At 33.9% G+C, this 26,795-nt stretch overlaps 2 pseudogenes; one reads left to right on the top strand and one right to left on the bottom strand.

The window, feature by feature from the left end:
- LOC129532874 (uncharacterized) overlaps positions 1-7,059 on the bottom strand; it is a 139,968-nt pseudogene extending 132,909 nt beyond the window's left edge.
- A 2,798-nt stretch (positions 7,060-9,857) lies between these two features.
- LOC134758401 (NADH-ubiquinone oxidoreductase chain 5-like) lies at positions 9,858-11,257 on the top strand (annotated as a pseudogene).
- The last annotated feature ends 15,538 nt before the right edge of the window (positions 11,258-26,795 follow it).

Raw genomic sequence — 26,795 nt, forward strand, 5'->3', positions numbered from 1 at the left:
GAAGGGGTATGAGAAAAATTTCTAGAGTGTTTGTGTTATTCTATATCTTTACAGGTTTTTCACTTAAACAGTTCCTACACTGGTTGAAATTCATGGATTGATAAACTTAAGAATTTTGGATTTTATTTATTTATACTTTTCTATCAAAAAGAACATAAGCAGCAAACTCTAGTTAGTCATAGGCATGTAAAAGTGTTTAGAAGTTGTTATAATGATGCCTGTAACTTACTTTGAATTGCATGAAAAATTTACGATGGGACAATGGATAGCCACAGAGAATGATTGGTGAATAGACATGTTTTAAAGCAAATATTGCCAAATATTAACTGTACAATTTATGTAGTGACTGTGGAAGTTAACTGTATATTACTTTCCAGTTTTTTGAATGTTTATATGTTTTATAATAAAAATAAACTTTATACTGAGATGAAACTCACACTCACAAGAATGTCTAAAATTAAAACAACCTGTGAGGCAAGCTCAAGTCTTACGAACTGCTTATTGAGAAGCTGATATTATGACATTGGAAGATTCTTTCATTTGCTAACAAAATTGAACATATGCAGTATGTTATGATATAGCACTTTCATCCATAGGTATATACACCAGAAAAGTTCACAAAAGTAATTATAAAGCATTTTATAGCAGCGTTATTCATAATAGTAACAAACTTGAAACAACCTAAGTTTCCATCCACTGTATAATAAATACACACACACACACACACACACATCCACACACACCTATATATAGTTGTCTCTTTAACACACTATTTTGCACCAATGAAACAAAATGAACTATACACAAAAATCAAGATTCATTACATGAGTGTAAGTTTGACTAAAACACCCAAATTTAAGCATGTAGTTAGTATGTGATTCCATTTATATGAAGTTTAAAAACAGGCCAAACTAATCTATGGCTTTAAAAATCAGTACTGATTTGCTTTTGGGAATGAGGAAGGATGAAATGATTAGATAAAGCACAAAGCACGTTTGTGGGATGCTTTTTTTTTCTTGACATTGGCAGTGGTTATACCGATATGTTTATTTTATGGTAATACTTAGAGCTGAATTATTTTTATATATGGCTTTTTTTGTATATCGTCTATACTTTAGTAATTGATATTACACAATTGATGTTTTTTCCAACAACTAGGAAAAACTTTTCCTTGGATGGAAAAGAGTACCTCCAAGCACAGCAATATATGCTACATTAGATATTTTATGTGTATGTCTAATAAAAATTCAAGTACACAAAATTCTTAATATTTGTCATCAATCTGCAAATATATGTGAATTTGGAAAATTGGTAAAAAAAAAATCGGACAAAATTGAGGCTTTTTTTTTCTCAAAAACTGTTTTTGAGATGGACTGAATATTAAGGAAAAGGAGTAAGGAAGTCTCCAATGTTTCTCAGAGTAACAAATGGTCAACAGGAATGACAAGAATAAGTCCAAATAAATATCATTGAAGAATTGACCAAAAACCCATCTGAGAAATATCTTTGTGATAACAGCACAGGTATTGGAACCAATATTGACTGAATAACTCAGATGGGCTATAGAAAGGAATTGGAGAAATGGTGATAAACACAAAAACAGTGTGGTTGTCCCAGAACAATGCAGTAAATTTTGCCACAAAAGCACATAAGAATATATATATATATTTTTTTTTTGCAGAAAAGATCTCACACTGATAGAAAATGCATCAATCTGAGTATATGCTGTAAACATGCATCAAACATTAATAACAATGGCAATAATAATAGCTATGTTCCATTTGTTTCCCAAGGTTGTTCTGAAAAGTAGATCCTATTACCTCTGCATTATATATATGAAAACGAAGCCTTAGAGAATTTAAGTAACACCTAAACTGAAGAAGCCACGATTTTTATATGGGTCTTTCTGATTTTAGTGACCTTGGTAAGTAATTTTACTCATTCCTAACTTCTATTAACATTTGAAAACAAAGTGTAACAATTTTTGTTTGTTTTTGTTTCATATAAAATTTACGCTGCTGTTGGAATTATAAAAATAAATTTGTGAAAATGTATTCAGGATTTTGCTCTCTTTTAACACGCTTGCATTAGAGGCTAAAGGATCCAAAGTACTCTTTTGCATCACTCTCCCATGAAAAGAAAGTCAGTAGAAAAGAAATTGACACAAGAAAAACTGATTGCACTTAAGCTGCCTCCCGTAGGCATAATGTATTAAATTTATATCAAATTCATCTACTTTTACGATATTTTCTATAGTTACACTTACGTCTCATGTTTAGTATTTGAAGATATTTTCAAGATTAGGAGCTCAAGATATTTGTTTTGTTTTTGAATGACAGGCATTATTAACATTAGTGTTACACTACTGCCATCTTGTGAATGTTCAGGACTATTTCTTTGAAAGGATCTTTCCCAAACTGCTTAAACTGATAGATTGTAGGGAGTGGTAAATTACCTCTGATGACATAATACAGAGTGTAATATTCAATAGTGCTTTGCAATAAAAAGTCATGCTTAGTGAGGAAGGGCTTTAAATAATTTCAATATGATTTTCACATGGAATGACTCTTAGCTATTTATCATAGCAACATAATTTTACTTATTTGTGTATATATATATAAATATAAATTAGCCTAAATTAATAAATGTTACATAAGACTTTTATATGCATAGTCAAAAATTTGAAGAGTAGGCCTTACAAAAAGGAGTTAAATAATAACTGTCTAATTTTCTTCTAGTGGCCTTATAAATAGCTAGATAGCTACAAGCAAGAAATTTGAATCAATGATGATATGAAATTATTTATTCTTGGATATTGTAGTTCAGGTATAAACAATGTGGTTCTTTGCAAACCAGGTAAATGTATTATTTATGAAGTTAGAGGTAAGGATAAAAATATTTTCAATTTATAACTATTAAGAAACAAGAAACTAATACCCTTCCCTTTCTCACAGCTATTTACTATCTTGAAATATTTGAACTGCATTTGACTAACAATAATTATTCTTTCAGGTCTCAGAATTATTTAATAGCCCTTATTTATTATATTGCCATTTTAAATAGACCTATATTCTAAACTTTTATGTTTCACAAAGAAACATAGTTTTTTTTTTAAAAAAAAGTGTTCGTATAGAATAATATTTTCTTGGTAGAGATAATAATTAATCAAAGGTATAAAAATTGTTTTATGTATTTGCATTATTTGATAAGAATGTAACACAGAGATCTGTATTTTAACTTTTTCAATATTGGATCAAAAGTTCAAAATGATTGGTTAGAATCATTGGATACTTGCTTAACATTAAGATCATGATAGCAACTTACACTAACAAATCACTAGTTTTTAAATAACATTATATATTATTTTTTATGTATTGAAAATCAAGGATACTCTTGCACATCAGTTTTTACATATAAATTTTATGTTTCTCAACTACCACAAGTCTCTATTTAAAAGGTGATCTTGACCCATAAAAAGAAAATTAAGGTCTTTAGAATATAAGCTGAACTGAGTTTTGTAAATTAAAATGTTCTTGGCCAGGTGCAGTGGCTCATGCCTTTAATCCCAGCACTTTGGGAGGCCAAGGTGAGCAGATCACCTGAGCTCAGGAGTTCCAGACCAGTCTGGTCAACATGGTGAATTCCCATCTCTACTAAAATACAAAAATTAGCCAGGTGTACCTGGCTAATTACAGCATCTGTAATCCCAGCTACTTGGGAGGCTGAGGCAGGAGAATCGCTTGAACCTGAGAGGCAGAGGTTGCAATGAGCCAAGATCGTGCCACTACACTCCAGCCTGGGTGACAGCGAGACTCCGTCCAAAAAAAAAAAAAAGTTGTTCTTTAGAACAAAGAAATTACTCAATAATCAAGTACATCTATTTATTCAACTTGCAATAAGGAAGAAAGAAATTGTAAAAAAGGAGTGCCGAAGAAATGAGGAAGGAGGCAGGAATGGAAAAAGAAAGAAAGGAAAAGACAGAAAATATAAGAAGCCTTTAAAATCTTTAAGAGAGAACCTCATTTGCTTTTTGCCACTTGCGGTTAGCTTGTATTTACATGTAATAGTCTCATTAATTTTCAAATTTATTATGAAAATAAACAGTACATCTAAAACACATTTTTGTTTCATAAAACCAATGTTTTTTCTTGTTGTTTTTATTTTCAGAATAACAGCTAGAAGACTAGAATCAGAGTGAAAATGCCTTTCTGGGGACGATTACTGAAAATCAGAATTCAGCCAAATGACTTCAGAGAGAAAAGCAAAGCCAAGTCAATGGCCAACTATTTCAAATACGTTATTTAGAACAAGAATGAACATAAGATTTAAACTGTTACTACTCTTGGAAAAATAGAGAAAATTAAATGCCACACAATGTCCCCTATAAGAGAATCCAACCAAATTGTTTATCAATGATAAATGTAAGATTACTGGAATGCATATTTCTTTTGTTTACGTAGGTTTCTTCTTGTTCTGTTCAATTGTTATTATTATTATTTTTTTTTTTTTGAGATGGAGTCTTACTCTGTCACCCAGACTTGAGTGCAGTGGCCCTGTCTCCTCTCACTGCAAGCTCCGCCTCCTGGGTTCACGTGCTTCTCCTGCCTCAGCCTCCCGAGTAGCTGGGACTATAGGCAGCCGCCACCATGCTTGGCTAATTTTTTGTATTTTTAGTAGAGATGGGGTTTCACCGTGTTAGCCAGGATGGTCTCGATCTCCTGACCTCATGATCCGCCAGTCTCGACGTCCCAAAGTGCTGGGATTACAGGCGTGAGCCACCGTGCCCGGACTTATTTCAATTTTCTTTATCATTAGGCTATGAAAAATAATAAGGGTAGACTTTTGGCTCTTTTATTGAACTGTCTTACAGTGCAGGGCTCCTGTAAAGAGGTTAACGTAGTGTTGAAGACAATTGCAAATCTTTCTTTCTTTTCTTTTTTCTTTTTTTTTTCTTTACTTTCATACAGAAAGTGCAAAATTGGTTAACATATAACTGGTAATATCATAACATTAAAAACTGGAATTTCACCTTAAATCACCCAAGAAACAAACAACATTTGAAGCATCACCATCTTTAACTACTGCTAAATACATTTTATTTGTTAATCAAGGAAAAAACTTGACTTTTTGAGCTTGTTTTCATTTATAGTTGACAGTTAAATGTATAATTTTGATTCTGTATGTCGTATCAAATATTTCCCATTATATTTCAAATAAATTCACTTTCAGCTCAAATCTGCTGAAATAGTGTTCTCATTTTCAACTGAAGCAACTGAAGGATTTCTGACTATGACATACTTTTAGGTATAAAATAAATATTCTTGAGTTTTATTTAGTTTTACTGTAGCACTATAATTAAGAGAGTATATGTAAGTGAGCTATTTGAACAAGTACCTGTTTCCATAGATTCAGGGTAATCTAATCACTATTCTCCAATTTTCTACTGTTTTGTTTCCACTGATGTAAACATTTTTCAAGGTATCCCATTTACCTATGGAAATAACTTTATGTAAATAGCCACTTTCTCCAGCTATTCAATGTGTTTCTCACAATATGAAAACCCCAACTTGGTGATTTGACCTCTAAAATTACAGTGAGAGACTAGGAAAATATGCGGAAGGGGTAATTTATACAAGATGGAGTTTTACTCTCATTAGAGCCTTTGAAACTATCAAAAAACATCTGAATTAAGCAAAAATCCTTCTTACAGTAAATTATAGAACCTATTACCGTGTCTATGATTGAACAGGCCGATGAGTTTTAACTATGCTCTGCTGCCTGATAACTTACTTGAATGAAATTTTATCTTATTTTTGCAAAGCATTTAAAATTACTTCCGGCAATATGTGAGGCTCATCAGTTTCTATTTATATTTCTTTAATACTTAAGCCTGTGATGGGCATCAGTGCACTGTGAATTCTACAGAGACTCACAATCTCATTTGCATATTGACTCAACCTGGACTGGCATTTGTGATAATGATTCAAAGACCTTTATACTCTTTACAAAACTCCCTAATAAAACACTGGCATTTGTTTATTTGGAAGGCAGCACTTTATGGTATTTTAATTATTGCTGTATATTATTGCCTTTTTTAATTACTTGAGGGCATATATGTTGGACATGCTCCTTATAAAAACTAAAAGAAAAACACTGAATAGCTATTATCATCGCTACTCAAACATTGCAGGCATGGAACTGTAATATAATTTACTACCTCTATTACTGTAAAACTTCTTTATAATCATATGTAGCCACTGGAACTACTTCAATCATTTTTAATGCATTTCATTTAAAATGCTTGTCCTTAAACAGGTAATAAATTCTGTGTGATTTTTATACCTGGTATACTATGGGGAAATATCATAGTGATCACAAAGCTAATTGCCTAAAATGGCAATAAGTAAAAATAGTTGTTAATGCATGATGCACTCTGACTTTTAAAAGATTTTCTATAATGTGATTTTAGCACTAATTACATAGATCAATAATGATGTTAGGCTTGCATTTTTTGGATACAATTAGTGCTTCAGTGATAAAAGCTGGGGGAAAAGCAAAATTATGTTTCCAATATAGGCAAATTAAGTGATTAAACATAAGCCTTAATTGGAGCATCAATATAGCATGACTTTTCAAGTCTTACCAGAGGAATAGAAAACAAAGAGAGAAGGAATTGTTGGACCACTTGGATCATATTAGTAACGTTTTTTTTTTTTTTACTGTACATCATTTAAATTTATATATTGTAGAATAAGTAAGATCCTCACCAAAAGATAGATTAAGCATCTAGCAGGGAGAGTACTGTAAAGCATTATACGGAACATTGATATACTCTATGTTCAACCAAGTTATAATTTACTGAAAACAATTCTGAAGACATCAAATGCTACCAGAACTCTTACCACTCAGCCCTAGAAAGTCAAAATTATCTTTGATACTGTCTGTCACAAGTATGGCAAGCCACGTTCTTCTGGATTCACATCGGTGTTTATAAGCCAACGGAGAATATAAAACAATATTATAACCATGATAGGTGTTACCAGAAGCTTCAAATTCCATTTCTGTTTAGATATTGGACATTCCTACCTCATGCTGCAATCCTTGAATATACCACTTCCTTGTGAATTGGAGCTGTTATTAGGAGCCTACATATTGTGGTTCTAATGAATTATTTGCTAAATTGAAACATCTACTATTATCATATGCTCTCTTTTACTGTCAACAGAGGAAAGGAAACTCCAGTGTTCACTGAGGAATTTGGAAAACCTTGTCTAGACTTATTCTTTGTCTTGATGTCTCTTTTTGTTTAATATTAAAACAGCCACATAGGGTTTCTCATGAAAAACATTTGCCTTATCCAAATTTTCATTATTTTCTTTTAACCTACCTGTATCATTTTTTAATTCTATTTTTGTTTTAGATTCAGGGGGTACGTGAGCATTTGTTAAAAGGGTGTATCGTGTCATGCTGAGATTTGGATTGTTATTGATTTCATCATGCAGGTAGTGAACATAGTATCCAAAAGGAAGTTTTCCAGCCCTTTCTCTCCTCCCTCCCAACTTTCAGGTACCCAGTGCCTACTGTTCCCCTGTTCATGTCCTTTTGTACCCAAGATTTAGCTCCACTTATAAGTGAGAACATGTGGTATTTGGTTTTCTGTTTCCTTGTTAATTTTCTTAGGATAATGGTTTCCTACTGCACCTACTTTGCTGCAAAGGACATTCATTCTGTTTATGGCTGTGTAGTATTCCGTGGTGTATATGTACTCCATTTTCTTTATCCAGTCCACCTCTGATGGACACACAGGTTGACTTTATGTCTTCATTATTGTTAATAGTGCTGTAATGAACATGCAACTTCTTGGTCTTTTTAGTAGAATGATTTGTTTCCCTTGAGGTATATAATCAGTAATGAGATTGCTGGGTAAAATGGTCGTTCCATTTTTAGTTTTCTGAGAAATCTCCAAACTGCTTTCCATAGTGGCTAAACTAACTCACATTCCCACAAATGGTGTATAAGTGTTCCCTTTCTCCATAACCTCACAAGCAGGATTATTTTTTGTCTTATTAATAAAAGCCATTCTGACTGGTGTGATATGTTATAATTGTGCTTTTTATTTTCATTTCTCTGATGGTTAGTGATGATGGCATTTTTTTTCATGTATTTCTTGGCCACTTGTATGTCTTCCTTTGAGAAGTGTCTGTTCATGTCTTTTGCTCACTTTATTTTCATTTATTCTATTTTATTTTACTTCAATATTTTTGTGGTGCAGCTTGTTTTCAGTTACATGGGTAAGTTCTTTAGCAGTGATTTATGATATTTTAGTTCATCTGTCACCCAAGCAGTGTACTCTCTACCCAAAATGTAGTTGTTTATACCTTACAGCCCTCCCACCATTTCCCTTGAGTCCCCAAAATCTACTACATTCTTATGCCTTTGCATCCTTCTAGCTTACCTTCCACTTATAAGTGAAAACATAGGATATTTGCTTTTCCATTCCTCCAAGCTTATTTCAGAAGTCTTTTTCTTCGCTGGGTTCTTCTGAGCATTTTATCATTCTAGCTTAGCCCCTACTCCAGAGTTAGGAGGACATTGACCCCCAACAGGCATTACTCCTCTAAGCCCCCTAGAAGTACCACTCCTGAACACATCTGTATTGCTCTTATCAGGAGTTTCAATTACTTGAGCCCATCACAGTCTAATAGAAAAAAAGTAATTCAAGCACTACTTATCACAATCGTATTAGGTATCTATTTCACCCTCCCACAAATCTCAGAATACTTTGAGGCCCACGTTATTATTTCTGACAGGGTCTATGGCTCAACATTTTTTATAGTCACAGGCTTTCACAGATTTCACGTCATCATCGGATCAACATTCCTTACCACCTGCCTTATCCGCCAATTGCTATGTCACTTCACATCCAATCACCACTTTGGCTTCGAAGCCACCACTTGATACTGGCACTTTGTAGGTGTAGTATGACTATTCCTGTATGTTTCTATCTACTGATGAGGATCTTACTCTTAGTATAAACAGTACCGTTGACTTCCAATCAATTAGTTTCGACAGCATTAGAAAAAGAGTAATTAACCTAGCATTAGCTTTAATAATCAACACCTTGCAAGCCCTATTACTGATAATTATTATTACATTCTGACTATCACAACTCCATACTTACATAGAAAAGTCTAACCTTATGAATGCGGGTTTGATCTATTATCCTCCACCCGCATTCCTTTATAAAATTTTTCCTAATTGCCATCACCTTTCTATTATTTGACTTAGAAATTGCCCTAGTATTATCCTTACCATGAGCCCTTCAAACAACCAACCTACCACTAATAATTAATTCATCCCTTATACTAGTACTAGGTCTGACTTATGAATGAACTCAAAAGGGGCTACACTGGGCCTAATTGGTAGGTAGTTTAAACAAAAATAAATGATTTTGACTCATTAGATTATGGTAGTCATACTTACCAAATGCCTTCTATCTACATAAACATTGTATTAGCATTTACCATTTCACTTCTAGGGATATTGATCTATCGCTCACACCTGATATCCTACCTACTATGCCTGGAGGGAATAATATTCTCATTATTTATTATAAATACTCTTACAACTTTAAATATACACTCACCCTTAATCAGTATTATGCCTATTGCCCTGTTAGTGTTCACCACCTGCGAGGAAGCAGTAGGCCTTGCTTTACTAGTCTCCATCTCCAGCACATGTGGCTTAGACTATGTATACAATTTAAACTTACTCCAATGCTAAAAATAATTATCCCCACAATTATACTACTACCAATAACATGGCTCTCTAAGAACCATATAATCTGAATCAATCCCTCCGCTATAGAAAGCCCAACCCCAGTCTCAGCCCTACTCGTGCACTCTAGCACTATAGTTGTGGCAGGGATTTTCCTACTCATCCACTTCCACCCCTTAATAGAAAATAATACGCTAATTCAAAGCCTCACGCTATGCTTAGGGGCTATCACTACCCTACTCACAGCAATCTGTGCTCTAACACAAAATGGTATTTAAAAAATCGTAGCCTTCTCCACCTCAAGTCAACTAGGCCTAATAATAATTACAATCAGCATTAATCAACCACACCTGGCATTTCCGCAGGTCTGTACTCACACTTTCTTTAAAGCCATACTATTTATGGGTCTATTATCCATAATCTTAACAACGAGCAAGATATCTGGAAAATGGGAGGATTATTTAAAATTTTACCCCTTACTTCAGCTTCCCTTATTATTGGCAGCCTAGCACTCACAGGCATACCTTTCCTTGCAGGTTTCTACTCTAAAGACCTCATCATCGAAACCGCAAACACGTCGTATACCAACGCCTGAGACCTATCTATTACTCTCATTGCCACTTTCCTAACAAGCACCTATAGCGCTCAAATTATTTTTCTCACCTTAACAGGACAAACCCGCTCCCAACCACAATTAATATTAACAAAAATATTCCCGCCCTAATAAACCCAATTAAACGCCTCACAATTGGCAGCCTATTCGGAGGATTTCTCATCACCAATAGTATGTTCCCCACCTCACTTCCCCAAACAACAATGCCGCCTTACCTAAAACTTACAGCCCTAGGTGTAATTATTCTAGGATTCTTAGTGGCTCTAGAGCTTAGCCTTATAACCAACAAACTCAAAGTAAAATCCCCACTACACACATTTAATTTCTCCAACATGCTAGGATTCTATCCCATCACAGTTCACCGCACAACCCCTCACCTAAATCTATCTGTAAGCCAAAATCTGGCTTCACTGCTACTAGATTTAATTTGACTAGAAAAATCTATGCCTAAAACAATTTCACAAACCCAAATCACCGCCTCCATTACTACTACCACTCAAAAAGTCATAATTAAATTTTATTTCCTTTCTTTATTCTATTCCTCCTAACTTTACTTTTAATCACGTAGTCTATTACCCCGAGCAATTTCAATCTATATATATACACCAAGAAATAACATTCAACCAGTAACTACCACCAGTCAACTTCCACAGTCATATAAATCACCCGCACCAATAGAGTCCTCCCGAACTAACCCCGGTCCCTCCCCCTCAAAAATCGCTCAACTTTCCATGTTGTTAAAATTAACTACTACCACCACCTCGTCATACTCTGCTACCCATCAAACTAATGCCACTTCCATTGCTAAACCCACCAAGGCACTCCCTACAGTTCCTGACCCTAATACCTCAGGATACTCCTCAATAGCCATCGCCGTAGTATAACCAAAAACAACTATTATTCCCCCTAAGTAAATCAGAAAGACCATTAGACCCATATAAGCTCCCCCATAATTCAGAACAATAACACAACCTACTACGCCACTAATAATTAACACCAAGCCCCCGTAAAAAGAGAAGGTTTAGAAGAAAAACCTACAAATCCTATAACTAAAAGTATACTTAATAAGAATAAAGCATATGTCATTATTCCTACATGGATTATAACTATGACTAATGATATGAAAAACCATCGTTGTATTTTAACTATAAGAACACTAATGAAAGCAGCACGTAAAACAAACCTACTAATAAAAATAATTAACCACTCACTCATTGATCTTCCCACCCCATCCAATATCTCTATATGATGAAATCTTGGCTCACTTCTCGGCACCTGCCTAATCCTCCAAATCATTACAGGCCTATTCCTGTCTAGACAGTATTCACCAGATACCTCAACCGCCTTCTTCTCAGTCGCCCACATTACCCGAGATGTAAACTACGGCTGAATCATCTGCTACCTCCACGCCCATGGAGCTTCAATATTTTTTATCTCAGTCTTCCTACATATTGGCCGAGGCTTGCACTACGGCTCATTCCTATTTTTAGAAAACTGAAATATTGGTATTATTCTCCTACCCACAACCATAGCAACAGCCTTCATAGGCTATGTACTTCCATGAGGCCAAATATCATTCAGAGGGGCCACAGTAATCACAAACCTACTTTCAGCCATTCCACACGTCGGAACTAACCTTCTCCAATAAGTCTGGGGTGGATATTCAGTTGACAAGCCTACCCTCACACGACCTTCACTTTATCTTACCCTTTATCATTACAGCCCTAGCAGCCCTTCACCTACTATTTCTCCATGAAACAGGATCAAATGACCCTTCAGGAGTCTCCTCCCACTGTGATAAAATCACCTTCCACCCTTGCTACACAATCAAAGATATCCTAGGTTTAATCTTTCTCCTTCTCACTCTCATAATTCTAATGCTATTTTCACCTGACCTCCTGAGCGACCCAGATAACTATACTCTAGCTAACCCGCTAAACACCCCACCTCATATTAAACCCTAATGATATTTTTTATTCGCATATGCAATCTTACGATCTATGCCTAATAAACTAGGAGGCGTACTAGCCCTCCTGCTATCAATCCTTATTCTAGCAGCCATCCCTACACTTCACACATCTAAACAGCAGAGTATAATGTTTTGCCCACTAAGTCAATTCCTATACTGACTCTTAGTCACAGACCTACTAGTCTTTACATGAATCGGAGGGCAGCCAGTAAGCCACCCCTTTATTACCATTGGACTAGCAGCATCCGTAATATACTTCACTACAATTCTGACCTTAATACCACTCGCCTCTCTAATCGAAAATAAACTACTTAAATGAGCCTGCCCTTGTAGTATAAGCCAATACACTGGTCTTGTAAACCGGAAATGGAGACCTTCTCCCCAGGACAACTCAGAGAGAAAGGACTTAACTTCACCATCAGCACCCAAAGCTAAAATTATAATTTAAACTACTTTCTGTATTCTGATAAAGCACTCGTTTGGGTATAACCCAAGTATTGACCTGCCCCATTAATAATTTTCTGTATATTGTGCATTACTGCTAGCCAACATGAATATTATATAGTCCTATAAGTATTTAACTGTACATAATACATACAAAGATATTCCATACAATCATAACTTACAAGGCATGCTTACAAGCCAGAACTGTTAACCCTTCACTGACTGTAACACATTGAGTCTGTATCCCCCATACCAACTTCCCACCCCAGGGGCATTGACAAGTACCTTTATTTCTTCATATTACATAGTACATTCAGTCGTTCACTGGACATAGCACATCCAAGTTAAACCAGTCCCTGTCACCATGGATACCACCCTCAGATATTGGTTTCTTGTTCATCATCCTCCATGAAATCAATATCCCGCACAAGTGTCCTACTCTCCTCACTCTGGGCCCATAACACTTGGGGGTGACTACCCTGAACTGTATCCGGCATCTGGTTCTTACCTCACGGCCATAGAACTAAGATTGCCCACACGTTCCCCTTAAATAAGACACCTTGTATGCCGCAGGACCTGTCTTTGATTCCTGGCACACACTCCTATTGATCGTACCTACACCTACGTTCAATATTCCAGCCATGCATAAATACCATAAAGTGTTAATTAATTCATGCTTGTAGGACATAACAATAATTATCAAGTAGACTTATAACTGCTTTCTATACAGAACCTTACAATAAAATTCTGCAAACCCCCCTCCCCCATCTCTGATGTCATTAACCCAGGAAAAAGACACCTTTGCCAAACCCCCAAAACAAAAAGCCTCAATCCAATTCAGCCAGAGCCTAAATTTTTATCTTTAAGCTGTATAATTTTAATCCTATTAACTATCCTCAAGCTTGCTGTCGCCCTTATCCAAGCCTATGTTTTACATAAGATTATTCCATATCAGAGGCATTTTTGGTGTACTTTCTCAGACAATGTCGAGTCATCATTGATATATAGTCAGTGTGTTGGTTAGTAGGCCTAGGGTTAGTAGGGTGGTGGAGTTAAAGTGAAATCATATGGCCAAGCTGGATGTTACTAGGAGGGCTAAGAGGGTCCCTGTTAGTGGTCAAGGGCTGATTTTAGCCATGTGGTAGGCGTATGATTGGTGGGTCATTAAGTATTGTCATGTAGGTAAAGCCTTACTAAAAGTGTAATATATATATATAGTAGTATTTCACGGTATATATATATATGTATATATATACGGTATATATATATATATGTATATATATATACGGTATATATATATATATACCGTGAAATACTATTCAGCCATAAAATAGAATGAAACAATGGCCTTTGGAGCAGCTTGGATGGAGCTGGAGGCCATTATTCTAAGTGAAGAAATTCAGGAATGGAAAAGATATATGTATATATGTGTGTATGTGTGTGTGTGTGTATATATGTTTCACTTTTTCTTTATCCAGTTGTTGGCTGATGAGTGTTTAGTTTCATATTTTTACAATTGCAAATTTTGCTGCTATAATATAAACGTAAACTTGTGTGCATGTGTCTCTTTCATATAATGAATTATTTTCCTTTGGGTAGACACTTTATCTGTTTTTTTCTTGCTGAATTAAGTTCCTTATGGATTCCGATTACTCTGTTATTTTTTTTTTCTTTTGGCTGTGCAGAAGCTCTTTAGTGTAATTAGGCCCCACTTGTCAGTTTTTGTTTTTGTCGAAATTAGTTTTGAGGACTCAGTCATACATTCTTTCCCAAGACTGACGTCCAGAAAAGTATTTTCTAAGTTTTCTCCTAGAATTTTTACAGTTGGAGGTCTTATATTTAAGTCTTTGATCCATCTTGAGTTAATTTTTGTATATGATGAGAGGTAGGGGAGTCCAGTTTTATTCTTTTGCATATGCTTAACCAGTTTTCTTAGCACTATTTATTCAATAAGGTGTCTGTTCCTCATTGTTTATTTTTGTCAACTTTGTCAAAGTTAACTTGGTTTTAGATATACTGCTTTATTTTGGAGTTCTGTAGTCTATTCAATGGATTTATGTGTCTGTATTTGTACCAATACTATGCTGTTCTGGTTATTATAGCCTTATAGTATATTTTGAAGTTGAATAATGTGATGCCTCTGGCTTTTCTCATTTTGTTTAGGATTGTTTTGGTTATTTGGGATCTTTTTTATTCCATATGAATTTTATAATTTTTTTTCTAATTTGAAATATGATGTTGGCAATTTGATAGGAAAAGCACTAAATATGCCATTTGCTTTGGGTAGTATGGACATTTTACTGATATTTTTATAAGATGATCATCCCAAGGCACATAGTTGTCACACTTTCCAAGGTCAACGTGAAAAAAAAATCTTAAAGGAAGCTAGAGAAAAGGTTCATGTCATCTATGAAGGGAGCCCCATCAGGCTAAGAATGGGCTTCTCAGTAGAAACCTTACAAGCCAGAAAAGATTGGGGGCCTATTTTCAGCATTCTTAAATAAATAAAATTCCAACCAAGAATATCATATTCTGCTAAAGTAAGCTCCATAAGAAAAACTAAGGAGAAGTGAAGGCGATATAAAACCTTTCCCAGGCAAACAATTTCTAAGGGAATTTGTTGCCACTATACTGGTCTTACAAGAGATGCTTAAGGAAGTTCTAAACATGTAAACAAAAGAAAATATCTGTTACCACATTAATATAGAGCCCACAGACCTTATAAAGCAACTACACAATCAAGACTGCAAAGAAACCAGCTAACAACAACACTGCAACAATAACGAAACCTCTCATATTGATATTAATCTTAAATGTAAATGGTTAAATGCCCCATTTAAAAGACACAGAGTGGCAAGTTGGACTAAAAAAAACCAAAACAAAACAAAACAAAAAAAATGACGACCAAATCTTTTGCTGTCTTCACCTATGAGATCTATCTCATAGGTAATGACACCCATAGGCTCAAAGTAAAGGGATGGGAAAAGAGCAACACTCATGAAAATGGAAAACAAAAAAAAGCAGGGATTGCTATTCTTGTATCAAATAAAACCAACTTTAAACCCCCAACAGTAAAAAAGGACAAAGAAGGGAATTCAATTCAACAAGAAGACTATCCTAAATACAGATGCATCCAACATTGGAGCCCCAGATTTGTAAAACAAGTACTTCTAGATCTACAAAAAGACTTAGCCACAAAATAATAGTGTAGGACTTCAACACCCCACTGACAGTGTTGAAATTAAACTGCATCAAGGCCGAAACTGCATCAAAGCGGAAAACTAGCAAAGAAATTCTGAACTTAAATTCAACACTTGACAAATTGAACCTAACAGACATCTATAGAATACTCCAACCAGCAACCACAGCATGTACATTCTTCTCATCATCTGCACATGGTACATGCTCTAAAATCCACTACATGCTTGGCCATAAAGCAACTGTCAATAAATTTAAAAAACAGAAATTTTACCAAGGTTGTTTTTGGAGCACAGTAGCCTAGAAATACAAATCAATACCAAGAGGAACTCTCAAAACCATACAATGACATGGAAACTAAGCTACTTGTTTTTGAATAACATTTGGGAAAACAACAAAATTCAGGCAAAAATCAAAATTATTTGTATCTTTAGATTGGAATTGGATCCCTAATATGGCTCAGGGCACCAAACTATCAGAAAAGACTTTGGTCTTATCCCAGGAGCAGGGTTGTACTTGTTGAAACACCACCTATGCAAAACTAGAAAGATGAAAAAACATGGAACTTGGATTTGGGGAATTTTCTACTGCTATTCTGTCAGGGAGAAGAGGCCAGAATATTTCTCTTCCTGAAAATGACTTGAGGTTTTGGCATCTCAATGTGGAATTCTGTATGTCCTTTATCAGAGAAATAATATCAGATTAATAAACTGCTTTTTTCTTCAGAATTAAACTAACAGTCCATCTTTGTATGAATAACATTAAACAATATCTGATTTTAATTGGAGTGTTTTTCTATTTGAATTTATTATAGTATTTTATATTATTGTATTTAAGTCTCTCATTTTGCTATTTGTCCCATCTTTTTGTTTTTCTTTCTTTCTAGATTTTTTAATCAATCATTATCTGTTATTTCATTTATTTCTTATTTAAATTATAAGTATTTGTTAGTTTTAGTTTTATATATGTTTATTTATATTTTTAAAAATTAATCTGTCTCATGCTCACATCATTGATTAGAATATGTCATCTTAATTTGTCTACCTTGACTTAATATTAATTACTTCATCTATATTAATTTTAGATAATAATCTTTCATTTATGCTGCTCTTATTCTTTTTTCCTTACTGTCATTCACTTTATCTGCTTTTCTTTTTATAATCAGACAATGCAGTGTCATTTTGTAGACAGTTATGCCTTTTAAAGACATTTTAAAAATAAAAGGAAACTTTCCATATTTACTTACAAATTTCTTACTTCTAGTGTGTCACATTCCTTATGTTAATCCAAGTGCCCATCTATATTCCTCATTTCCCTCCAGATTTACACTCTAGAAATGTTAGGAAAATTCCAGAAAAGTAAATCTGCCATTGATTAATTTTCTCAAATTGTTTAGCTGAAGCGTCTTTATTTTACCATCATTTTTGAACTAGACTTACTGGATTTACAATGTAGGTTGAAAGTACATTATTCCATTTTCTTCTTGTAAGAAAACAGCAGACATTCTTATTGTAATTCTGACCATGACAAGTTAGCAGTTGACCTCATGTGACAGGGCACAGTCAAAATACAGCCAATACTTTGTTTCATGCACAAAATTATTTAAAATATTATATAAAATTAACTCCAGGCTTTGTGTAGAAGGCATATATGAAATGTAAATGAAATCTGTGGTTATACTTGGGTCTCAACCCTAACATAGCTCATTATGTATATGCAAAATGTATTCCAAAATCCAAAAAATATCCAAAATCTGAAACACCTCTGGTCCCAAGAATTTTGGATAAGTGATACTCAGCCTGTATAGTTTCACAGCTCACTGAGGCTTTTTACATTTTATTCATTTACTTTTTGCTTATCCTCTGTGTTCAAATTTGGATAATATCTATTCTCATGTCATGTTTACCAATGTTTTCTAATAGAAGAACATTTTTAGAAGTTTAATAAGTTTCATCATGTTTTTCAAGTGATTTTCAAGTGATTTCATCATGTTTTTCACGCCTTGAGGGGATTGCCAGGTACAAATTGGGAAAATCTAGTCTAGAATATAGAAGGAAGATTTGAGCTAAAACATATTTTAGGATATGGATAGTCATGTAGATATACAAATTTCCCCAGGTTGGGTGTATAAAGAAGAGACAAAGTCAAGGAAATTAATCTTGAGGAAAACACCATTATTTAACTGGATGTTGAAGCAGAGAAAAGAAATAACCTTAAAGAAAAGATATGAAAGAAATATGAAAAACTACAAGAGAAGCATTTGGCAAATGCAAAGAGAGATTTTAGGAAAAAAAGCTGTGGTTATCAGTATCAGACAGAAATGCTTAGTAAGAAAAGGGAAGAGAAATATCCTTTGAACTTGGCCTTTGTAAAGTTTGGTTGTCTTTTTAAGATTCATCCACAGTGTTGGGAAATGTTAGGTAAGAAAGCAAAAACAAGCATAGTCAATTCTTTTCAGAAACTTGGCAGAGTATAAGGACAGTTATCACGCACCACTGAAGGAAGGACTCACCTCAAAACAACTAATGTTGTAAATGTAGCACAGACTGACATAGAAAGGGCAAAACAAAAAATGCAATTAATGAAATGAAGCTTCAATGAGAAAATAAGCATGTTATCAAAACATAGTATCAGAGCATAAAGCTGATCAGAAAGAAAACCTGTAGGAAAACTCAAATCCCACAGGTTCTTAATTCCACATTCTGTAAACCTTTCACTCATTATTCAGGCCCTTCTTTTTGTCCCCATCTAAAAGACTCAGTCTTCTTGATTTAGCATGGTTCCTCAATCCTATTCCTTGAAATGTTCCATAGTCTAGAAAGCTAACAGTGACTTGGACCTGGGAATTGCTGCTTGTACAATGAGAGATCCAAGAAGAAAAAAGAGATCTGAGAAGAAAACAATTCCTTTTACCTCTTTAATATAAGACCATGAGCTTTTCACATCTCAGTGTGCGATTCCATATGTATACCACTATGGAAATAAACTTTTTTTTTTTTTCTGTAGGAAACCTATCAATACACAATTAAAATATGTAAACAAAATCAACACATTATAGAGTAGAACCTATCGTTCATACACACATAAATGGTATAACATAATATTACTGTAGCAATATGTTAGGTTTTAGAGACATTCATATATATATACACATAGTAAGTTATATATATATATATATCTGTTTATACAGACACATAAACACACACAGTCTGCTTATCAGAGTCTGTATTACTTTCCTATTGCTATTAAAACAAATTACCACAAACTTGGTATGCTAAACAACATGAATTTCTTATCTTATAGGAGGTCAGTGCTCTAAATGAGAGAGTAGGGCTGCTTTCCTTCTAGAGCCTCTAGGGTTGAATCTGTTTCCTGCCTTTTCCTGTCTTCTAGAGGTTGCCTTCATTCCTTATCTTGCCACTCCATATCACTCCAATCTCTACTTTCCTTGTCATATTTTTTCTAATCATCTTGCTTTGTTTTTATAAAGACCATTGTGAGTATATTAGAGCCATCCAGAGAACTGAGAATAAATCTCCCAATCTCAAGATCCTTAACTTAATCACCTTTTCCAATTCCCTTTTGTAACAGAGTATCCTCAGGATTCAGGAATTAGGATATGCTTTGTTTTGTTGTAGGGCCTGTATTTCAGTGTCTATCACAGATTCAAAAAGATAGAAAGAAACTATAAAAATATATTATTAGAGGTTTGATTAAAATGCTTTACTGTTATTTATCCTCTCCAATCAATTTGATTTATTAGTCATTAAGCCAGACCTTTATATAGATCAGAAGTTTTTAGGAATTTCTATTAAAAAATCTTAAAATACATACATTACTCAGTTAATAAAATCTATTTTGCTTCTTCTAGATGTCTTAATAATTGAACGTTTATTTTTAAAATCCATTGTATTAATATTGATAAGACTCACCAAACATACAATTTCATTCTCCTGAGATGACTTATTTTCTTCTAGGTGGTTTGTGAAGCCTCATTGCACAGTAATAGGAATTTAATGGCAGAATGCTTCAATTAAACCATCATTATCCCAGGGATGTTCTTATCTTACCTTTCAATTGTTATTATCTGCAGATGTGCTTTTGGGCTCAAGATTATTTTAAAAGTGAAAAGAGCTTCATTATGAAACCACAGGTTAAGAGAATAGCCATCAACCAGCTACTAAAATAATTTAGAGTAAGTAATTTTGCATCCATGTATATTACCTTTAATGATGCCATAAACAAAAGTAGTTTGGTCTTCAGGACTTTATTAGAATCTTACTTTCTTTCTGAAAATTAGTGTTATACCATTTATAATTTTGTTCTTTATATTTTGCAGATGGTAAACCATTCTTTGGATCATTAATTATATTTTTTATATTTAGCCAGATAGTACCTTTTTCCCTGTATTTGGGAAGTTTCAGAAATGAATATAATTTTCCGGTCAGCTAAAGGTCAAATTTTGGGCAACTCAATTAACCATTTCAAGCCTGGGAATGTTGACCAAGGGAAAAAAAAGAAAGAAAAAGCACACTGAAAGATAAGAATTGGATATCTTTTATATGAGAAGAAATTAAATATCAGTGAAAATACAAACTTTCATCAGAAGGAACATTTAGTGTGTTAAAATTCTGATTGAAATGTTTCTTTTACCGGAAGTGTACAAGCATAGATTTCATGTCCATTTATTATATATGTGGTTGGAATAAAGATATAATTCTATAATTTTTATAGACCTGCCTCATTATAATTCACAAGAAAAGCATGTTGAAACTATGACTTTAGTTAATAATAATGTATTACATCATTCATGATTGCTAAGAGAGTGAACTTCAAATCTTCTCATCAACAAAAAAGTGATATATGAGGTGATAGATTTGTTCATTAGTTTGATTTACTCACTCTACATTGTATACATATATCAAACATCACATCGTACCCCATAGAAAAAATAATTAAAATTTGTCGGTAAAAATAAATAACTACAAATTTTTTAAAAAGTGCCCAAATGTTATGCCATCACAATTCACAATAATTTAGTGTGATTTACCAGCCTCTATTATTCTACACCACACTAGTCATGTAAATGGCATTGAATGGTCCTTCTACTTAACTGTGAATTCCTTTGAAAGCATGAAGAATTACTTTAATTTTTGTATCTCTAGTATAAAACAGAGTACCTAATATGCATTTGCTAATTTAAAATATGAAATGAATGATTAAAGGTTACACATATTAATAACTAAGAAATAGATGCCTATAGTACATTTAGAAATATAATAGTAACAGAAATTTATATTTTCTAGTTGTGATGCTTCAAGTAACTCTGTCTTCTAAAAATATGTGTATTTTTATTTCTAGACAGAATAATTAACGTTTTTTTCTCATTTTGAGTGAAAACGTTTCTGGAGAATACAGATCTCTAAACCTGGATTTGCACCAAATTCTGCTCTTGCAGGGATTCAAATTCAACATGTCTGTGACTGACCCCAAGCGTATCAATTATTTTAACATTTCACAGTTGAATCTGGTAATTACCTTAAAACAGCTGTTCTAGACTTATAGTAGTTACTCAAAACCCTGACCTATAAACTGAAAAATCAATAATTTTTACTGGACCAAGCTATTTGCAAAGGGTGTTTATATACTAGATCAGGAAGCCACATTCATTAATGAGTAGTTTCTTTATCACGGTCTCTTTAAAAGAATCATTTGGGGTAAATTTCCTTTCTTGCTGACGTTATTCCTGATAAAAACATCTTTAAAATTTAGATTATTTAAAAAGCTGCTATTATTTATTAAACATGATAGTCATAGAAAATTCTGTTGGTGAAAATAATGCATGTAGTCTGTCACTACCTGTAATTTCTCATCTCTTGCACTGTGTTAATAACCCCTTTACACTGCATGGGTAAGAATTAAATTAGAATCAAAAATCAAAACAGAGATATTGGCAATATTTCTAATGTTTCAACAGTAATATTTTCAAACATTTTAAAGTTGAAGTTTAATTAGAACCACGTGTTACATTTCTCCATAGCTACATACCAAAGAAAGAGAAATGATTCATACTGTTAAAAGAAAAACTCAAACAATGAATTATTAATTAGGCAGCACTTTAGAACTAGAAGCAGCTCAAAGAGCTCTGCCAATACTGTGAGTAGTGAGCATTTATAGGCCAAATGAGAAAACAAGGGAGAGACATCACCTGATTGGCTACAGCTAGGCTTCTGCCTCTTTTAGGCATGGTATGATAAGTTGGCTGCTTGCCATTGGCTGAAGCTCCACTGTTTGTGCTGGTATTTCTGAAATCCAGGTATTTTTTCTTTTCTTTTTTTCTTTTTTTTTTTGAGACGGAGTCTCGCTCTGTCACCCAGGCTGGAGTGCAGTGGCGCAATCTGGGCTCACTGCAAGCTCCTCGTCTCAGGTTCTCGCTATTCTCCTGCCTCAGCCTCCCGAGTAGCTGGGACTACAGGCGCCGGCCACCACACCCGGCTAATTTTTTGTATTTTTAGTAGAGACGGGGTTTCACCGTGTTAGCCAGGATGGTCTTGATCTCCTGACCTCGTGATCCGCCTCGGCCTCCCAAAGTGCTGGGATTACAGGCCTGAGCCACTGCGCACAACCAAATCCACGTATTTCTTACACAACAAATATACTCCTGAGTTAGGATTCAGTTTGCTTCAATGCTAATCTAGGTTGTGATTTTTACATAGGAACTGAAAGTACAGAACAGCCTCAGACTAATGGCTTCCTGCTCATTTAACAATACACAGAATTTTATAAACTAATTTTGTAGTGACAACTAGGTTTCTTTATTTTTTATCCTCCTAGACAGTACTAAATGTTAGTCAATTACTACAAAATAGAAAAGTGGATAGATTTGTGACAAAGCTGACAGCCACAAGAAGGTTCTATGCCTGTGCAAGAGATCAAGGGAAACAAGGAGTGATCAGTGTTTAACACAGAATAAATAGTCATTAAACTCTTAGATAACTTATTGGAAATAAATGGTAATACTAATTGGCCTGATATTATACTTTGCTTTAAAAGTATATGCCATTTAGTTTTAAACATTACTTCAGACACATTTGGAAGAAAAACAGGAGATTTTTATGTAAATTTCAATATCAAAAATGAAGGCTCTTAAATTATTTTATTAATACATAGAATCACATTGTGTGATCCTTCTAAATATTCCTCTCTATATTCCAATTACTAGTTTAAAAAATGAAGATTCTTTTTTTTGCAAACAGAAAGATTGCCTAATAGTTTTTTTAAAGCCAAGAATATGTATCTTCTTAAATCAAAATGTATTTTATTTCAGTCCAAACTTAATTCTATTATAAGTTGCTCCAAACTACTTATTTATTATAAAAAAATAGAGAATTTATTATTGCATCAGGCAAGAAAAACGAAAACATATCATATACTCTATTTGACACATTATGTCTCATTTGAAGAAATCATACCTGAGTTCTTTAGTTAAAAATTGAATAGTGTTCAAGTCTAATATATTGTATCAATTGCTTTTAATGTGATTCTCTTACCCTCTTACCTATCAGAACATTTTTGATAAATAAAATATCACTGGGGCATACTGGTGTTTCAACACTGGCAAATTCCACATAATGGCTATTATACTATTATAAAATAAAATACAAAGCATAAACTACTGTGAAAAATAAAAACTACCGATAGCCATTTCCTACCATTATCTTTATATAAACTATAAAATACAAATTTCTAACATTTACCTAAAGTTCCTCACTGTATCTATAAATTGTAAAACTACAATTTTGGCTTGTCAATTACTTATTTTTCTACTAACTCAGTAGCATATGTTACCTATGTATTAAAATAGATGAGTATTTTATGAAGTCTCTCACTTGACGTCTGCTTTTTAATGGTTTTACTCAACCACATTTCAATCTAGGATAACCTGACATATTTATTTCTTAATAGCTTTTCTGTATAGGTCTCAAAGTCTGAGGACAGTCTTTATTTTCCTAGCAATTTATTTATTTATTTATTTTTTGCTAAAAGTAATTATTTCTGGGATATTATATACTTTATATTTTATTTGTTTCTTTTTTCTTTTTTTTTTTTTTTTGAGATGGAGTCTCACTCTGTCACCCAGGCTGGAGTGCAGTGGTGCAATCTTTGCTCACTGTAACCTCCGCCTCCTGGGTTCAAGCGATTCTCTTGCCTCAGCCTCCTGAGTAGCTGGGACTACAGGCTTCTGCAACCACACCCAGTTAATATTTTTGTATTTTTAGTAGAAACAGGGTTTCACCACATTGGCCAGGCTGGTCTCGAACTCCTGACCTTAGGTGTTCCACCCACCTTGGCCTCCCAAAGTTCTGGGATTACAGGTGTGAGCCACCACAGCTGGCCATACTTTATATTTCCTATAACATTATTAATTTCAATAAAAACTAAAAAGGAAATTTTTAAAAGTCACATTTCCTAAAGTTAAAATGAGAACTTAAAATTATTATGGGAAGCACTTAACTAAAATCTATATCACCACTGGTTTGGTTGAGACTGATACCCATCAAGCGTTGACACACCATTGAACTAGATAATAAGTGACATTACCCCCACAAGTGACATAGAACTTTCCTAAGTATTTGAACAACTTTGATTGATCTTTTGATATAAATATCATCAAGCCTGATAATTACCTCTGGATATTGCACAAAAGGCTTTTGTTAAATTATTTGACATGTTTTCCAGAAGATATGATCACTGTAATTATGTCTTACATTTATTAGCTGTCATTTGGTAAATAATTGTACCTAAATAGAACTTTTTTACATATGGGAAAGATCATGAATCTGTGCAATTTACCCAACATCAAAAGTTATTTGGATATTCATTAACCAATTAAATTCATTATCTAGGAACATTCTGAAATGTCCTTTTAAAAATAAAAAGTGCCATTTTATAGTTACTTTTCACTTATCTGCTGTTATTTGTTCTCTTGCTGAATGATTTTTCTTCTTCCATGTGTCTAGGAACAATTTTCCCCAAATTTGCTTTTCAGTGTTTGCGTGTTTGTCTTCTGCAGTTATATTCGACTTGGGCCTTGGATGATGGCTACCTTATAATGAATTGTTTCTCTTGATACTTATCATAAAATGACCTTAATATTGCAATAACATAAAATCTACATTAATGCTTCCCATAGTTTTCTGCAGCAGCAGCTTCAATGATCTCAACCTATAAGAAGATATCTCATGTTCCTGAATTACACAACTAATAGTTAAATAAGTTAGTTAGCTGCCAATTGATAGATTCAATGCAATGCCAACAAATATACCAGGAAATACTTTTGCATTGTTCTTTTATTAGATTTTAGTAAGTTCCTTTATTTGAAGTATTTGACCATATCACCAACAAGCCATGCAGAATATCTTTTTTATCATGTAGATGCCTGTAAATACCTTTACCCTTTTTCATTCCTGATACTTTCTTATCTCTCTGTCTCTTTCTTTTTCTCCCTATCCTATCCTTCTTTGTCATGCTGCCTATTTATCTATTGTAGCAAACTTTTCAAGGGATCAACTTTGGCTTTGTCATTTTCTCTACTGCATATTTAGTTTCTCTTTCTGTGATTTCTTCTCATTCCATTAACTTTCTTTTCCTTCTCTTCTCATGTTGCCTTGCTGTTTTTTCTTTATTTTTTTTGTTTGTTTTGTTTTAACTATTGACATTAAATCTTTTTAGTATCATCCTTTCTAAGAGATGCATTCAATGCCCTAATATATTTTATACTCTGCTTAATCCTTATTTTCAACATTTTGCTTTAGCATATGTTTCTCTTTTACTTAAAATATTTTTAAATTTTAAATTTTATTTTAATTCTGACCTATAAGTTATTTAGAAGTACATTACTATTAGCAGAGATTTGCATATGGTCTGGTCATGAATTAAAACTTATTGTATATTTCTAGCTTAATTCTAATCTGCTGCGCATACTCTAAAATATTTTAATCTTTTAAAATGTGTTCAGGGATTTTATTAACCTAACATAGTATGCTTTGGTGAATGTTTTATGTCATTCTTGAAACCTTGTCATTCTGGAGTGTATTTATGCAGCCAAAAAACACATGAAAAAATGCTCATCATCACTGGCCATCAGAGAAATGCAAATCAAAACCACTATGAGATATCATCTCACACCAGTTAGAATGGCAATCATTAAAAAGTCAGGAAACAACAGGTGCTGGAGAGGATGTGGAGAAATAGGAACACTTTTACACTGTTGGTGGGACTGTAAACTAGTTCAACCATTGTGGAAGTCAGTGTGGCGATTCCTCAGGGATCTAGAACTAGAAATACCATTTGACCCAGCCATCCCATTACTGGGTATATACTGAAAGGATTATAAATCATGCTGCTATAAAGACACATGCACACTTATGTTTATTGCGGCACTATTCACAATAGCGAAGACTTGGAACCAACCCAAATGTCCAACAATGATAGACTGGATTAAGAAAATGTGGCACATATACACCATGGAATACTATGCAGCCATAAAAAATGATGAGTTCATGTCCTTTGTAGGGACATGGATGAAATTGGAAACCATCATTCTCAGTAAACTATCGCAAGAACAAAAAACCAAACACCGCATATTCTCACTCATAGGTGAGAATTGAACAATGAGATCACATGGACACAGGAAGGGGAATATCACACTCTGGGGACTGTTGTGGGGTGGGGGGAGGGGGGAGGGATAGCATTGGGAGATATACCTAATGCTAGATGACGAGTTAGTGGGTG

Source organism: Gorilla gorilla, chromosome 3, assembly GCF_029281585.2.
Source record: "Gorilla gorilla gorilla isolate KB3781 chromosome 3, NHGRI_mGorGor1-v2.1_pri, whole genome shotgun sequence".
In the NCBI taxonomy this organism is placed as follows: domain Eukaryota; kingdom Metazoa; phylum Chordata; class Mammalia; order Primates; family Hominidae; genus Gorilla; species Gorilla gorilla.